Consider the following 18,192-nt stretch of genomic DNA (forward strand, 5'->3'; position numbering starts at 1 on the left):
AGTCTGGTGGTTCAGCGGTTTCTGAAAAACTACCCCCACTTATCTGACCTGCTCGGCAAGGTGTGCCGTGTCTGCGCATATTTCTGCAAGTCCACCATGGACGCTGCCACCCTGAAGATCCTGCAACGTCGGTTTCAGCTGCCAGAGCACCAACTGCTGTACGACGTGTCCACACACTGGAATTCTACGCTGCACATGTTGGCCAAGCTGTACGAGCAGCATAGAGCAATAGTAGAATACCAGCTGCAACATGGGCAATTTAAAGGGGGAGGAGAGGAAGGGGGAGGAGGAGGAGGGGGAAGAGACAGCTGGCCACACTGCAGAGGGTACCCATGCTGCTTGCCGCTCATCTGTTCAGCGTGTATGGCCTGAAGAGGAGGAGGAGGATCCTAAAAGTCATCTTTCTAGTGAGGACAGCGATGTGTTGTGTATTGGGACCCTGGCACACATGGCTGACTTCATGTTAGGCTGCCTTTCTCGTGACCCTCACGTTAGACGCATTCTGGCCAACACGGACTACTGGGTGTACACCCTTCTAGACTCACGGTATAAGGAGAACCTTTCCACTCTCATTCCCATAGAGGAAAGGGGTACGAGAGTGATGCAATACCATAGGGCCCTGGTGGACAAACTGATGCTAAAGTTCCCATCTGACAGCGCTAGCGGCAGAAGACGCAGTTCCGAGGGCCAACTAGCAGGGGAGGCGTGGGGATCAGGCAGCATGTCCAGCGCAGGCAGGGGAACACTCTCCAAGGCCTTTGCCAGTTTTATGGTTCCCCAGCAAGACTGTGTCACCACTCCCAAGTCAAGGCTGAGTCAGAGGGAGCACTGTAAAAAGATGGTGAGGAAGTATGTAGCCGATCATACCACCGACCTCCGCGATGCCTCTGCTCCATACAACTATTGGGTGTCAAAGCTGGACACGTGGTGCGAACTTGCACTGTACGACCTGAAGGTTCTGGCCTGCCATGCTGCTAGCATCTTGTCAGAGAGGGTGTTTAGTGCAGCTGGGTGAATCATCACGGATAAGCATACCCGCCTGTCAACTGCCAGCGTCAACATGTTTACACTCATAAAGATGAACAAAGGCTGGATTTCCTCAGACTTCTCTTCTTCCCCAGCGGAAAGCAGTGTAACCTAGTGATTACTTCCGCTGCAACAGGAGAAAAATGCATCCTCTATCACCACAAAAAAGGGGGAAATTAGCTTTGTCAATCCTTCTCGGATATTACTACTCCTCCTCCTACTCCTACTCCTACTCCTAAAACAGCATGTTATCACGCCGAACCTCCAATTTTGTGGCCCAAAAGGCTCTGTTTAAAAGTTTTTTACAATTTTTCAAAGTTTCAAAAGTATTGATTCTTTAACAGAAACCAATTTTTTTCGGAGGGCTGCCTCCAGGCTCCGTTACAAATTAAGCAGCAGCGAGCTATATCTTTATGGGTTTCACCTGCCCTCGTGGTTGAGCAATTTTTCAGGGGTACACATGTACTCTTGGTACACCAATTTTTCAGGCCCTCGCCTATACTGTTATTTAACTAATTTTTCCGGCCTTCACCTACACTCTTGGTAACCAAATTTTTTTAGGTGTTCGCCTATACTTTTGGTACACCAATGTTTCAGGAGTTCGCCTACACTCTTGCGACAGAAATGTTACTGGGGTCCGCTATACTGTTGCTACTGAAAGGTTACTGGGGTCCGGCTATACTCTTGCTACAGAAATGTTACAGGGGTCCGCCTATACTCTTGCTACAGAAATGTTACTGGGGTCCGCCTATACTCTTGCTACATAAATGTTACAGGGGTCCACCTATACTCTTGCTACAGAAATGTTACAGGGGTCCACCTATACTCTTGCTACAGAAATGTTACTGGGGTCCGCCTATACTCTTTCTACATAAGTGTTACTGGAGTCCACCTATACACTTGCTACTGTAAGGTTTGAGCGGTTCACCAATACTCTTGCTACATAAATGTTACTGGGGTCCACCTATACACTTGCTATTAAAAGGTTTGAGGGGTTTGCCTATACTCTTGCAACAGAAAAGTTTCAGTGGTCTGCCTATACACTTCCTACTGAAAGGTTTGAGGGGTTCGCCTATACTCTTGCAGCAGAAAGGTTTCAGGGGTCTGCCTATACTGTTGGTGCACAAAGGTTTCCCATAGCGGTGTTCAACTGCCTGACACATACACAGAATGAAGTGCGTGGGGACACATGGATTTCCTATAGCTATGTAACTCACGGCACCTTGGGTCACACAAGGTGGAGACTGGAACTGAGACTGACCCAGGGCCCGCTCACGTACTTCCCACACAGAGTTTTGCGGTCATGGTTTTTTGGCCTTATTATGGCACCTCCTCCTCCTGCTTGGGGTCTGGGGATCAGGGCTGCGCAACATGCATTTGCTCTCGTGTTAGCACAGTTATCTGAGACAGTGGTTTGGGCCAAACAAAAGGAGCGTTATTGAATTAATGAGACGCTCACAGCTGTACTAGCATCCGAGTCCGCTTTAGGCCCACGATTACTGAGGGTGTGGGCAGAGGCCGAGGTCCTGGGGGGGGAAGAATCAACTGCCCCAGGTTTGGTCTGTGGAACTTCTTGGTGGTTCATCCAGTCTTTGGAGCGATGAAAGCAACAGTAACTAATTTAATGAGACGTTCACAGCTATACTACCGTCTTTGAGTTTCATGGGCTCGCCTAAGATGTGGGTGCACAAAGACTTCCCATTGCGTTGTTTTACCTGTCTGTCACAAATACTCTGAATGATTCGGGCAAAAGTGTGGGCCGAGGTCCTGGGCGGGGTGAAACTCTGCCATGTTTGGGCACTGTAATTGCTTCATGTTTAATACTTTCCTTGGGTTTCATGGGCTCGCCTATGCTGTGGGTGCACAAAGACTTTCCCATTGCGTTGTTCAGCTATCTGACACATACAAGAAAGAATTGGGCAGAAATGTGGACCGAGGCCGAGGTCCTTGGTGGGGTGAAACTCTGCCATGTTTGGGCACTCTCTTTTCTTCCTGTTTAATACTGTCCCTGGGTTCCGGGGGCTCGCCTATACTGTGGGTGCACAAAGGCTTTCCCATTGTGTTGTTCAGCTATCTGACACATACAAAGAATGAATTGGGCAGAAATGTGGGGCGAGGCAGAGATCCTTGGCAGGGTGAAACTCTGCCATGTTTGGGCACTCTGATTCCTTTATGTGTAATACTGTCTTTGAGTTTCATGGGCTCGCCTATGCTGTGTGTGCACAAAGAGTTCCCCTTGTGGTGTTTTACCTGTCTTGCACAAATACAGTGAATGACTTGGGTAGGGTGCAGGGTGCCACCTCCTCCTCCTGCTTAGGGTCTGGGGATCAGCGTTGGTCGACATGTATTTTATGTATTTTCTCTCGTGCTACCACAGTTATCTGAGACACTGGTTTAGACCAATCAAAAGAAGTGTAACCGAATTAAGGAGACATTCACAGCTCTACTAGCATCCAAGTCCGCTTTATGCCCACGATTGCTGAGGATGTGGGCAGAGGCCGAAGTGCAAGGGGAATGCAACTGTGCCAGGTTTGACCTGTGGAACTTCTTTGTGGTTCATCCAGTCTTTGCAGCGATGAAAGCAACTGCAACTGATTTAATGAAACGTTCACTGCTTTACTAGTCTGCTTTATGCCCATGATTGCTGAGGGTGTGTGCAGAGGCTGAGGTCCTGGGCGGGGTGAAACTCTGCCTTGTTTGGGCACTGTAATTGCTTCATGTTTAATACTTTCCTTGGGTTTCATGGGCTCGCTTATGCTGTGGGTGCACAAAGATTTCCCATTGCGTTGTTTTAGCTATCTAGCACAAATACACTGACTGACTTGGGTAGGGTGCAAATGGCTTTCCCATTGTGGTGTTCAGCTATCTGACACCTACACAGAATGAATTGTGTGGGGACACATGGATTTACCATTGCTATGTAACTCGCGACAACTTGGATCACACAAGGTGGAGGCTAGGACGAAGCCAGACCCTGGGCCCACTCACGTGCTTCCCACACAGAGTATTGCGGGTCCTACCTCGGTCACGGTTTCTCGGGCTTATTAAGCCACCTCCTCCTCCTGCTTGGGGTCTGGGGATCAGCGTTGGTCAACATGTTTTATCTCTCGTGCTACAAATTACCACAGTTATCTGAGATACTGGATTGGAGCATTCACAGGAAGTGTTAGTGATTTCATGAGACTTTAACAGGGTCACTGTATACGTGTGGTGGCTACTTTTGCGACACCTCCTGCTTCAAACCAATCTTTGGTGTTAGTATGTGCTGCTGCATTGTGGAGATGTGTAGAAGTGCTGGCACCTGAGTCCCCTTTATGCCCAGATTTGCGGCTCCTGACAATTTTGTGACGGAGGTGGCACGGGATTGGAATGATGATCGTACGCTAACTTATCATCAATTCTCATCAGCATTGTGAGCTATCGCCCACACTTTCGAAGAGGGTCACTGCCTGGCCCTGCCAACCCACTGCAATGTGTGTCTCTGGTTCCTCCTCCTCACAGATGCACTTATAAATCGACATGAGGGTGGTGTGGCTATGAAGCGAGCGTGTGGCATGAGGGCAGCTGAATGCTGCGCAGGGAAAATTTTGTGTGTGCTGTGGACGCAGGGTCATGTGGGGGGTTGGACAGCAATGCCAGCATGTAACCCAGGAGAGGAGGCAGTGGTGTCACCCGCAGGCAGTGATTGTCCTTTGTTTGCAGCTAGTGTGGTGCTTAGCTAAGATGTGCCAGCGCGTGTGCCTTGCTAATAAGGGTCTGTCCCAAATAAATTGTTAGAGGGGTGACCACCAGGCTCTTGCCCCCACTTTGGCTTAAAGGGCTTGTCTCCAGGCAACAGTGATTTTTTTTTTGCCCAGTCCCCCTTCTTAAGCATACATTACTATGCATCAGTGTAAATGGCTTTTAAAGCAGGTTTCTACTCACAGTTCTTGTGTTTCATCAACTTATAAAACGTTTCCCAAAGATGGCCGCCGGTACTTCCCATGGTGCACCGCCGGTCTTCTCCCATGGTGCACCATGGGCTCTGTGCGTTCCATTGCCGATTCCAGCCTCCTGATTGGCTGGAATCGGCACACGCGATGGGGCAGAGCTACGCGATGACGTGTAGAAGGGGGCGGAGCCAGAATGCCGCTCGTGCCCGGACGAACCAGGAGAAGAAGACCCTTCTGCGCAAGCGCGTCTGAAAAAGCAAGCAGACAGCGAAATTAGACGGAGCCATGGAGACGTGGACGCTAGCAACGGAGCAGGTAAGTGAATAACTTCTGTATGGCTCATATTTAATGCACGATGTATATTACAAAGTGCATTAATATGGCCATACAGAAGTGTATAACCCCACTTGCTGCCGCGAGACAATGCTGCCCCTGCCTTTCCCTATCTGTTTCTGTGGTGTTTCCCTGACTTTCTGATGTTTTAAGGTGTTTCGCAAATCATCCCCTATGCAGAGCATCAATCCCATACAAAAATGCTCCAGTCCCCCATTTACTTCAATAGGTTTGTTACTCAAAACGAGCTCTCGAGCATTAGGAAAAGTTTCACTCGAGTACCGAGCACCCGAGCATTTTGGTGCTCGCTCATCTTAATGTTATCATCTACAGCGTTTAATAGGAAGCAAGAACAAAGCAGGGTAGGTAATAATCCCTAGTGCCCTTTGGGTTATGTAAGAAGAGTAGTACAGTAAATTAAACATTTACAAAGTTTACAAAGTAGACAGAGAAAAGGTAACAATATCATCTTAATGCCTAAAGAGTAGTTAATATTCACTGATGTTCAGTGAATGGGGTAAAAGGGCGGTGTAATATTTAATAGTTTTGTCCAGTGGGAGAGGGAGTAAACTTGATGACTGTTCTGTTTGTTAAAATTATATTAACATTTGTGACATTTATTTTTTTATTGCAAAAAATGTGTCAAAAAGTATGTGTTGTTGGGTAGTAAATGGGGTTTTAGATTCATTTATCAAGGTTAAGGTTAAACAAAGGTGCAAATTTGTAGCCTAAAGATACAGCTGCTCATAACAGGCTGAAAAAAAATTCAAATAGTTTAAAATGTGCCTAACTTATTATTTCAGTACATTTGGTGGAATCATCCCCAACTGTCCCCTCCAATTTCATTAACACGCAATACACCATTGTTAATAAATGTGAGCCAGCGTGTCATTGTCTTTTCTGAGCCTGATACTAATCAATGCCTCCCAAAAAATGTGCAAATCATAATCCATTTTAATCTTCTTGTTGCTCATGGTTGACTAGATCCACATTTTTATCTATCATGCATTTCCTGATTTCATTGCTTACGGTAATATTAACTACTTTCTACCACTTCAATCCTGCAATGCAAGACGATTTGTACATGAGATAATATTACTAACCAGCACTCATATCTCCCAATACCGAGAGTATGAATGCACACTCAATGGGTAGTAATCACATCCCCATTCTTCTACATCCATTCTGGGCTTCTGAAAAGTGCCATTTATTTTTTGCCAGCACAATCTGTTTGAAAATTGAAATGACATAGACTTAACAGCACTTGACATGAAATGTCACTTTTCATTTCACCAGCTCAGTCGCATCACCAAAAGATATCCTCAGGGCAGACTGAGATATGTTTAGAGCAGCACATACTGCTTTGTACCCAAATTCAAACCAGAGTCTTGGGATTCAAAAAACAGTGAATCACAGCATAGTAATTTATTCATAAATATTTCTAAACCAAAGTATTTCACTTAAATATATATAATACAGCAAGTCTTTATTGTCACTTCTTGTGTCAGATTAAAAATGTAATGAGCCTAGAGCTGCAATGTACCAAGCTGCAAACATTCTTTCAAAAGTAATGTTTTTTAACACAACTTTATAACTAACAAAAAAAATAAAATAAACTGCTCACACAACACCGCCACATTGAGTCTGATTAATAGCAACACGTAGAGTCCTAATAACATTGCTACATAGAACCAAATGATACCATCACGCGGTGCACAGTTATACTGCACATCTATATATATAAAATTGAATGTATGTCTGTCTGCGTGCGTGTCTGCGTGCGTGTCTGTTTGTCCTTTATGCGCTACTACACCATTCATCCGATCGCCATGAAACTTTGGGAAGTTGTTAAGTACACTCCTGGGAAGATTATAGGCATAGTACAAATATCCTACGATAAATGGCGCGCGAGCGTCGTCGAAAGTTACGCCCCCCCCCACGTAGATCGAATAAGTAAGCCACCTGCTATTGTGATGTCATCACTGATGTCATCAACATCGGACGCCCTTGAACATGCCCCAACATGTTCTATAAAGCTGCATTGTGATGTCATTAAGGCTGTATTATGACACGTACAGCTTGGAACCACTAGAGCACGCCAGCCAATTACCATTGGAGTTGGAAGTGGGTAAACAAGTACTAGGATATCTTCCTAAGAAGCCACAGCAGCCGGATAAATTGTATGTTCCACCCAACGGCTATTTTATTCAGCCCGCAAGGGGGAAGCAGCGGCCTACAAAATCTCATTCAGGTAGGTAGGTTCAGTTCTTGGAGGTTGGGGAATGCTTATGGGCAAGGCCTTATGTCTCATCCCAACTTAATTCTCTCACTTCCCAATGTCATAGAAACTTAAAATTTGGCACGAGCATTGATTATGTCATAAATAGGAAAAGTTAATGGGTCCCAACTCGATTATTCAATTCAAAGCGCCAAAGAATTAGCGTTCAAATTTTACGTACGGAATCTAATTCTCTCATTTCCTGATGTCATAGATAGATAGATAGACTGTATGCAATAACCCTGATAGATAGATAGATAGATAGATAGATAGATAGATAGATAGATAGACTGTATGCAATGACACGTACAGCTTGAAACCATAAATACTAGAGCACGCCAGCCATTTACAGTCAGTCTCCATTGGAGTTGGAAGTGGGCAAACATGTACTAGGCTATCTTCCCAAGAAGCCACAGCAGCCGGATAAATTGGATGTTCCACACAACGGCTATTTTATTCAGCCTGCAAGGGGGAAGCAGCGGCCTACAAAACCTCAGTGGTCGCTGCTGCCGTCATCTAGATATATAAAAACGAATGTATGTATGTATGTCTGTCTTCGCAGCAACGCGCGACGGGTACGCTAGTTGACCATAAAATACAGCCATGTACTGTTCACTTAAAGATGACTTGTCATGGTGCAAAGTTTTACTTTCTTTTTACTTAAACCTGCCTTCCTTCAGGAAATGATCTTAGCTTTGATCTCTGCAAAACAGGTATTGGCATTTTTGGACTCAGACAATTCCTAAGCATGTTCTCGACTTTACGCTGTAGACATTTTTCAATACTCCTTTTCTCACTGATATCTCCTCTTCTTGCAAGATATACACTCATTGTCACACCCCCCCCCCCGCCAAAAAAAACGAGCACTTTCAAGGTGTTATCGTAATGGAGTGCAACTTTCAATATCAGAGCAAAAGGAAAATTTATTGCGTAAAACTGAACACTTAAAGGGAGGCTGTAGTACTGTGTTGTACCACCTCAAGCTTGGATGCAGGATGTGATAAATATTCTATTGACAATAAATCTAGTGTCCAGGCAGGCCACGGAAGTGTGGAAATGTTGTAGAGCTATGTGCAGCTGAGCATTATCCCGTTGGAAAATGCCCTGCCATAAGAGGCAACTCGTGTCCTGAACATATTTATGAATGGGTGTGTGACTGCTGCCTCTGATTGGCTCAGCGGGACCAATCAGATGAGAGGCAGCAGTCACTCACCCATTCATAAATTCGTGAATGGGTGTGTGAGTGGAATCTGCCTCTGATTGGTCAGGCTGTGTCCAATTAGAGGCAGCTCATTCAGCAGGCGGGGATTTTAAATCCCCGCCTGCTGAATACTACTCACAGCTGTTCAGAGCAGTTCAGGAGGACTGCCGCTGGCCACGCTGAACTCCGTCTGCCGGGACCAGGTGAGTATATATATATTTTTTATTTTTACACATTTCTGGATGAATTGCAGGGAAGGGCTTATATATTTAACCCCTTCCCGACAATTCATCCCGCGATCGCCGGCAGCCCATTGCTTTCAATGGAGCCAGCTGTATTGCCGACTCCATTGAATTCAATGGGCTAACATCGTTCTGTCGGGACAAGGTGAGTATTTTTTTTTTATTTTTACACATTTCTGGATGAATTGCAGGGAAGGGCTTATATATTTAAGCCCTTCCCGACAATTCATCCCGCGATCGCCGGCAGCCCATTGCTTTCAATGGAGCCAGCTGTATTGCCGGCTCCATTGAATTCACTGGGCTAACATCGTTCTTCTCTGCCACAGCTGTTACAGCTGTGGCAGAGGAGAACGATCTTTATGCTGACAGTGCCCCTCGCCTGCCCTATCCGTTTCTGTGTCGTTCCCATCACTTTCTTGAATTTCCCAGGTTTTCACAAATGAAAACCTTAGCGAGCATCGGCGATATACAAAAATGCTCGAGTCACCCATTGACTTCAATGGGGCTCGTTACTCGAAACGAACTCTCGAGCATCACTGAAAGTTTGACTCGAGTAACGAGCACCCGAGCATTTTGGTGCTCGCTTATCTCTACATACGAGTACTGCCCTTGATCAAAAGTGTCACATTTCGTCAGATTATTACAAATCTAAGTCACTCCTACCACATAACCTCACCACAGGGATGCCGCCAGATATCACGGCTGCTCCCTCTGTTACCTACTAATGCATCCTGATGAAACAGTGCATACACCAAAGAGAACTGTAGAAACGCGTCGATGACGTGGTTTTAGTGAGTCAGTAACCTTCCAGATAGTTAGTTCAGGTGTTAGAACTAGACGGCTGCCCGATACCCTCTGTCGGGCAGCTACATCGGTGCCGACTTAGCTTCTCCCTACTCACAGCGCTGCTGTGTACAAGTACAGGGTTTTTTCACCTAGAGTCCTGCATCCTCATTAGTATTTCAAGTGATCTGTACTACTGGAACAGCACTCTTCAGCGCTGCAGACTTTCAGGCACTTTTAACCCTTTAAGTGCTGGTTTGGTGCAAGAGTTAGCAACTACTCCCTGAATTGTGTATTAATATTCAGGGTAGTAGTTTTGAACTGGTGCCATATATTTCTTGAGTGGAAGGGCTCTCTATATACTAGTTAACCCTCTCCTCTCCTCTTTTTGATCTACCTATTTCGGTTGATTATAATTTGGAGTTGCTTGAATGAGGAGCATATATAACTACGAGAGAAAAACCATTTCATTCTCTGTATTTATCACTGGTTCTTCCTATCCACTCTTTCTTGGCACTATTTAACCCTTTGCTAACTGGACCTTCTGAACCTTAATTGGGCCTTATATTACACATCTATACTGATATTTAAAGTGGAGGCTCTCCATTACCCCACTCTTATTAATATCAGTTTTTGGCTCTCTCTCAGCTGGTCCTTTCTTTGACACTTAACCCTCTCCTCTCCTTGAGTGGTGAATAACCACCATTTACTACATCTGAATAAAGGGTTATATAGGGAGTATTTAAACACTGTGCTCATAATCTAATCCTCCTCTTTATATATCTCCGGAGGAGGGTCTCAACTCAAGTATATTTAAGCACAGTATTGCATCTGAGCAATATACATAACACCTTGTTCTCTATCTGGAACTTCTGTCTGATTTTGGGGACCTATCATGAGGGTAACCCCATAATTTATTTATTTATCAGCAGGAGGTGGTTTAAACCTCACTCACTTCAATGACTAATGCCACATCAATAAAGGAAGATTGTCATCTCATGTGCTTCATAAATTTGCACATGAGAACTGAGACACCTAATAATTACTAGTGGAAGTCATTGCTGAGGGACCTACTTAGGTTCAGAGGAGTGAAGGGTTTTTCCTAATACCTCAACCTAAGATATATGTTGTGTTCTGTCCAGTTTGATTTTAATTATTATTAATAAAGTTAGTTTTTTAATTAATTCTTCTTCAGTGATTACCCTTACATTTATTTTTGAAGAATTTCTGCCTCAGTGACCTACCACATAATGGAATCTTTTTTCCAACTGTAATTTTTTTTTTTTGCACAATCAAATATATTCTACATTATACGGTCATGTAAAAGTGAAAGGGCACCCAATGTAATGCTTTTAAATTATTTCTCTGTCGAAAGTACTCCTTTAGCTCTAAGATTTGGCATTGCACAACCTTCAGTAGACGTTTTTCTTCTAGTTTTCTACGTGTCTATGAAATATGATGTGAGGATTTTTTCCCTTTAAGTCACGTAGAATTTTTTCAGCTGTGGGATGCTTGAGGGGTTTCAGCAAGCAAAACCCACTTTTAATCCACATTCATTCACAATGGGATTTAAAAAGACTAGGACTTTGACCTGACCATTCAAGCTCTAATAGCAGTGCAAAAAAGTTGCAGCTATCTTGGTTGAAAATCGTGTGAACGGAGGAATCTGCCGCACAGAAGGCCCAAGCTTCACTCGGGCAAAAATTGTGCATTCACATGAGGGAATTGGCGTGGCTAACATTTTAGCAGCATGTGTCCTAGAGGGCCGGGCGGGCTTCCACTGCTGCTGTTAGCACAGTCTTGCCCATATTTCCAAGAAATTTTTTTGGTGGAAAATCTCAAGATAATAGGGCTTGTGCAAATAGACAAGATATAAATGTCTGTTATACTTGAATCGGTATGCAATGAGGCTTTTTATAGTGGACGCCCATAGAGGTGAGGCAGCGTGCATAATTAAACATACTTAAACGTTTTTGTGAATGAACGTTTTGCATGGGGAGAAGCGACATTTAACAGATGCAAACAAACAGGGGAGCGTAGTAAGCAGCCGTTAAAACACCTGATGAGTATACTGCAAAAACTATTCTCGCTATGGGGCTTTCCGGCGGATATTACAACCCTTTACACGCTTGCGTCTAACACCCTTCACCATGGCTTGCATTGGCAATTAAATGCCTAATTAAGGCGAGCTTAAATCTTTTCTGAGCGTGGTTCACAGATAAATTCCATCCCCCTCCCTTTTTGTCCTGCTCCCATAGGAGTTAATGGAATCTCCTGTGCAGTGCACACCAAAGATAGGTCAGGCCCTATCTTTTCATGCGGCACGCATCTATCTTTTTAAAGTTCAAGTTTTTTGCGTGTCTAAAATTTCTTCGTATGAACGTCACTATAGGAAACCATTGGTTCTAATAGACGCAATTTTTTTACTCGCCTATTCTCCGCTAAAACCGCGCTTGTGTTAATGAGGCCTAAATCAAAGTTGCCTAGGCACTTTCTAATGGTAGATTATTGCACATTGATGACAATAGTAAGTACCTCGTTAGATCTCTGGGTTACAACATACAAATATATTATAACAGACTGTATATTTGCTACGTTGTGACTTTTACAGGAGATGACTTTTCTTATGCTCTATTTTGTGACTCCATCCATATACACAGGAAGGAACAACAATGACCTTTGTGAATAACTTGACTTGGCTGTATAAAGCTCTGCACACATTTTCATTCATGATCTTGTTTTCACTTATTCGTGCTATATGTTACACCATTCTAGGGCACTACTAGCAGTTGACCACCAGAAAATGCAAGTCCATCTATTTTATGGCATACAAGTACAATTTTGTTTTATTTACCTGTTTAAAACATCAATTTATAATTCTTACATAATTATTAGAGATGAGCGAACACCAAAATGTTCGGGTGTTCGTTATTCGGAACGAACTTCCCGTGATGCTCGAGGGTTCGTTTCGAACAACGAACCCCATTGAAGTCAATGGGCGACCAGAACATTTTTGTATTTCGCCGATGCTCGCTAAGGTTTTCATGTGTGAAAATCTGGGCAATTCAAGAAAGTGATGGGAATGACACAGAAACGGATAGGGCAGGCGAGGGGCTACGTGTTGGGCTGCATCTCAAGTTCACAGGTCCCACTATTAAGCCACAATACCGGCAAGAGTGGGCCCCCCCCCCCTCCCAACAACTTTTACTTCTGAAAAGCCCTCATTAGCATGGCATACCTTTGCTAAGCACCACACTACCTCCAACAAAGCACAATCACTGCCTGCATGACACTCCACTGACACTTCTCCTGGGTTACATGCTGCCCAACCGCCCCCCCTCCCCCCCCACAGCGCACACCAAAGTGTCCCTGGGCAGCCTTCAGCTGCCCTCATGCCACACCACGCTCATGTCTATTTAGAATTGCGTCTGCCATGACGAGGGACCGCAGGCACACACTGCAGAGGTTGGCACGGCTAGGCAGCGACCCTCTTTAAAAGTGGCGGAGCGATAGCCCACAATGCTGTACAGAAGCAATGAGAAATAGAATCCTGTGCCACCGCCATCAGGAGCTGCACACGTGGGCATAGCAATGGGGAACCTATGTGCCACACACTATTCATTCTGTCAAGGTGTCTGCATGCCCCAGTCAGACCGGGCTTTTTAATTCATAGACACAGGCAGGTACAACTCCCTATTGTGAAGTCCCTGTCGACCCACAGCATGGGTGGCTCCCTGGAACCCACCGGCGGTACACAGAAATATCCCATTGCATTGCCCAACACAGCTGAGGTAGTAATGTCGTGCTTAATGCAGGTGGGCTTCGGCCCACACTGCATGCCCCAGTCTGACTGGGGTTCTTTATAAGTGTACAGATGTAGTAAAAACTCCGTGTGCACCTACAGCATGGGTGGGTGCCAGGAAGCCACCGGCGGTACATAGAAATATCCCATTGCATTGCCCAACACAGCTGAGGTAGTAATGTTGTGCTTAACCCTTTCCAATCCAATTTGTATATGGTTTTCCTAGGGGGCTTACTCTTTTTCTGCTGTTATACAACGGCGCTATATGCTGGCTAAAGCCAGTACTGCATGAGCTGACACGTAGGATAGGCTCCGACAGCAGAGAGGCTGGCAATATACAGTAAGAGAACCCCGACGGACGTCTACCAACAACGGAGCTGTACAGCCTTAAACCCTAATGTCTTCACAGGTCACACAGTGGACTGGAAAGGGTTAATGCAGGTGGGTTTCGGCCCACACTGCATGCCCCAGTCAGACTGGGGTTCTTTACAAGTGGACACATGTAGGTTAAACTCCCTGTGGACCCACTGCCTGGGTGGGTGCCAGGAAGCCACCGGCGGTACATAGAAATATCCCATTGCATTGCCCAACACAGCTGAGGTAGTAATGTCGTGCGTAATACAGGTGGGCTTCGGCCCACACTGCATGCCCCAGTCAGACTGGGGTTCTTTAGAAGTGGACACGTATTAAAAACTCCGTGTGCACCTACAGCATGGGTGGCTCCCTGGAACCCACCGGCGGTACACAAAAATATCCCATTGCATTGCCCAACACAGCTGAGGTAACGTCAGCTGGAATGCAGGTGGGCTAAAAATTAATTTGATTACACTGTAGGCGAGGGCCCACAAAAATTGCTGTATCAACAGTACTAATGTACATCCCAAAAATTGGCCATGGCCAGCCAAGAGGGCAGGTGAAACCCATTAATCGCTTTGGTTAATGTGGCTTAAGTGGTAACTAGGCCTGGAGGCAGCCCAGTGTAACGAAAAATTGGTTCAAGTTAAAGTTCCAATGCTTTTAAGCATTGTTCTGAAAAATTATTTGAGTGAGCCTTGTGGCCCTAAGAAAAATTGCCCGTTCAGCGTGATTACGTGAGGTTTCAGGAGGAGGAGCAGGAGGAGGAGGAGGAGGATTATTAGACACAGATTGATGAAGCAGAAATGTCCCCGTTTTGGATGGTGAGAGAGAACGTAGCTTCCATCCGCGGGTGCAGCCTACGTATTGCTTACGTATCGCTGCTGTCCGCTGGTGGAGAACAGAAGTCTGGGGAAATCCAGCCTTTGTTCATCTTGATGAGTGTTAGCCTGTCGGCACTGTCGGTTGACAAGCGGCTACGCTTATCTGTGATGATTCCCCCAGCCGCACTAAACACCCTCTCCGACAAGACGCTAGCCGCAGGACAAGCAAGCACCTCCAGGGCATACAGCGCTAGTTCAGGCCACATGTCCAGCTTCGACACCCAGTAGTTGTAGGGGGCAGAGGCGTCACCAAGGATGGTCGTGCAATCCGCTACATACTCCCTCACCATCCTTTTACAGTGCTCCCGCCGACTCAGCCGTGACTGGGGAGCGGTGACACAGTCTTGGTGGGGAGCCATAAAGCTGGCCAGGCCCTTAAAGACTGTTGCACTACCTGGGATGTACATGCTGCTCGATCTACGCACATCCCCTGCTACCTTGCCCTCGGTACTGCGCCTTCTGCCACTAGCGCTGTCGGCTGGGAATTTTACCATCAGCTTGTCCGCAAGGGTCCTGTGGTATAGCAACACTCTCGAACCCCTTTCCTCTTCGGGAATCAGAGTGGGCAGGTTCTCCTTATACCGTGGATCGAGCAGTGTGTACACCCAGTAATCCGTCGTGGCCAGAATGCGTGCAACGCGAGGGTCACGAGAAAGGCATCCTAACATGAAGTCAGCCATGTGTGCCAGGGTACCAGTACGCAACACATGGCTGTCCTCACTAGGAAGATCACTTTCAGGATCCTCCTCCTCCTCCTCCTCCTCCTCAGGCCATACACGCTGAAAGGATGACAGGCAATCAGCCGGTGTACCGTCAGCAGCGGCCCAAGCTGTCTCTTCCCCCTCCTCCTCATCCTCCTCATGCTCCTCCTCCTCCTCCTGTATGCGCTGAGAAATAGACAGGAGGGTGCCCTGACTATCCAGCGGCATACTGTCTTCTCCCGCCCCCGTTTCCGAGCGCAAAGCAGCTGCCTTTATGGTTTGCAGGGAATTTCTCAAGATGCATAGCAGAGGAATGGTGACGCTAATGATTGTAGCATCGCCGCTCACCACCTGGGTAGACTCCTCAAAATTACCAAGGACATGGCAGATGTCTGCCAACCAGGCCCACTCTTCTGAAAGGAATTGAGGAGGCTGACTCCCACTGCGCCGCCCATGTTGGAGTTGGTATTCGACTATAGCTCTACGTTGTTCATAGAGCCTGGCCAACATGTGGAGCGTAGAGTTCCACCGTGTGGGCACGTCGCACAGCAGTCGGTGCACTGGCAGCTTAAAGTGATGTTGCAGGGTGCGCAGGGTGGCAGCGTCCGTGTGGGACTTGCGGAAATGTGCGCCGGCGCGCCTTTACGAGCAGGTCTGACAAGCGTGGGTAGCTTTTCAGAAAGCGCTGAACCACCAAATTAAAGACGTGGGCCAGGCATGGCACGTGCGTGAGGCTGCCAAGCTGCAGAGCCGCCACCAGGTTACGCCCGTTGTCACACACGACCATGCCCGGTTGGAGGCTCAGCGGCGCAAGCCAGCGGTCGGTCTGCTGTGTCAGACCCTGCAGCAGTTCGTGGGCCGTGTGCCTCTTATCGCCTAAGCTGAGTAGTTTCAGCACGGCCTGCTGACGCTTGCCCACCGCTGTGCTGCCACACCGCGCGACACCGACTGCTGGCGACATGCTGCTGCTAACACATCTTGATTGCGAGACAGAGGAGGAGGAGGAGGGTGCTTTAGTGGAGGAAGCATACACCTCCGCAGATACCAGCACCGAGCTGGGGCCCGCAATTCTGGGGGTGGGTAGGACGTGAGCGGTCCCAGGCTCTGACTCTGTCCCAGCCTCCACTAAATTCACCCAATGTGCCGTCAGGGAGATGTAGTGGCCCTGCCCGCCTGTGCTTGTCCACGTGTCCGTAGTTAAGTGGACCGTGGCAGTAACCGCGTTGGTGAGGGCGCGCACAATGTTGCGGGAGACGTGGTCGTGCAGGGCTGGGACGGCACATCGGGAAAAGTAGTGGCGACTGGGAACTGAGTAGCGCGGGGCCGCCGCCTCCATGATACTTTTGAAGGACTCAGTTTCCACAACCCTATACGGCAGCATCTCAAGGCTGATGAATTTTGCTATGCGGACGGTTAACGTTTGAGCGTGCGGGTGCGTGGCGGCGTACTTGCGCTTGCGCTCGAACACTTGCGCAAGCGACGGCTGAACGGTGCGCTGAACTACACTGCTGGATGGGGCCGAGGACAGCGGAGATGAGGGTGTGGGTGCAGGCCATGAGGCGGTAGTGCCTGTGTCCTGAGAGGGGGGTTGCATCTCAGTGGCAGGTTGGGGCACAGGGGGAGAGGCAGGGGTGCAAACCGGAGGCGCTGAACGGCCTTCGTCCCACCTTGTGGGGTGCTTGGCCATCATATGTCTGCGCATGGTGGTGGTGGTGAGGCTGTTGGTGTTGGCTCCCCGGCTGAGCTTTGCGCAACAAAGGTTGCACACCACTGTTCGTCGGTCGTCAGGCGTCTCTGTGAAAAACTGCCAGACCTTAGAGCACCTCGGCCTCTGCAGGGTGGCATGGCGCGAGGGGGCGCTTTGGGAAACACTTGGTGGATTATTCGGTCTGGCCCTGCCTCTACCCCTGGCCCTGGCCACCGCACTGCCTCTTGCAACCTGCCCTGCTGATGCCCTTGACTCCCCCTCTGAAGACCTGTCCTCCTGAGTAAGCGTTGCACACCAGGTGGGGTCAGTCACCTCATCGTCCTGCTGCTCTTCCTCCGAATCCTCTGTGCGCTGCTCCCTTGGACTTACTGCCCTTACTACTACCTCACTGCAAGACAACTGTGTCTGATCGTCATCATCCTCCTCACCCACAGAAAGTTGTTGAGACAGTTGGCGGAAGTCCCCAGCCTCTTCCCTCGGACCCCGGGAACTTTCGAATGGTTGGGCATCAGTCACGATAAACTCCTCTGGTGGGAGAGGAACCGCTGCTGCCCAATCTAAGCAGGGGCCCGAGAACAGTTTCTGGGAGTGTTCCCGCTCCTGAGCAGGTGTCATTGTAGTGGAGTGAGGAGGCTGGGAGGAAGGAGGAGCAGCAGACAGAGGATTCGGATTTGCAGCAGTGGACGGCGCAGAACTGCGTGTTGACGATAGGTTGCTCGAAGCACTTTCTGCCATCCAGGACAGGACCTGCTCACACTGCTCATTTTCTAATAACCGTCTCCCGCGTGGACCCATTAATTGGGCGATGAATGTGGGGACGCCAGAAACGTGCCTCTCTCCTAATCGCGCAGCAGTCGGCTGCGACACACCGGGATCAGGAGCTCGGCCTGTGCCCACACCCTGACTTGGCCCTCCGCGTCCTCGGCCGCGTCCACGTCCTCTAGGCCT

This window comes from Eleutherodactylus coqui, chromosome 4 (assembly GCF_035609145.1).
Source record: "Eleutherodactylus coqui strain aEleCoq1 chromosome 4, aEleCoq1.hap1, whole genome shotgun sequence".
NCBI lineage: Eukaryota > Metazoa > Chordata > Amphibia > Anura > Eleutherodactylidae > Eleutherodactylus > Eleutherodactylus coqui.